The following is a 721-nucleotide window of genomic DNA, read 5'->3' as shown; positions in this document are numbered from 1 at the left end:
TGATAAACAATTTAACCTATAATTTACATGAAAAAAATCAAGGCAACACGACCCCTCCAGAAATTACTAATTCTACAGTAATAAATTCCAGTGGGAACTAATTAGATAAAACCCGAAACAATTCACTGAGATGATTATAAAAATGGACTAGGTTGTGGTGGCGTTTAGGTATCATTCTTCCCCTTCGGTTGTGGGTATGGTTTAGAAATAAACCCTCATGGCAACAGGCAATTTCTTTAGCACTGATAGGCTCACTATGAAAATGCAATAATGATCAATTAAAACTGATCTTTCAACTGTCCTTTCAACTCCAATAACCTTGCAGGGGGAACAAGTACCATAGTGCACAGAAAGGTATTAGCTGCTAAATGTAGCCATGCAAAGAAAATAAACTGAGTAAGATTATTGCTTGGAATCAGAGTGGCAGAGAGATAGAAAGGTGAGGAAAGTGAACACACAGGGCATGGGTTGTTAGGCTGAGTGGAGTTTGCAGATTATTAAAGACAAAAATCATAGTCAAAACATAAAAACAGGAGGGGTTGGGGAAAGAAAAAATAGAGTAGGAATAGGAAGACGTATCTGGTTTGTAGGTAAGAGAATTAGTAGAGAAAATAGCAGTAGAACTGGTGCAGAAACAGCACAATCCTAAAACCTAATCAAGCAATACAAAAACTAAAATAGAATTAAAAAAATAAAAGGCAAAATGAAATATAAAATAAAA

The sequence above is a fragment of the Nannospalax galili genome, unplaced genomic scaffold (assembly GCF_000622305.1).
Source record: "Nannospalax galili isolate Female #2095 unplaced genomic scaffold, S.galili_v1.0 scaffold946, whole genome shotgun sequence".
Classification (NCBI taxonomy): Eukaryota; Metazoa; Chordata; class Mammalia; order Rodentia; family Spalacidae; genus Nannospalax; species Nannospalax galili.
This window is presented reverse-complemented; position numbering follows the sequence as displayed.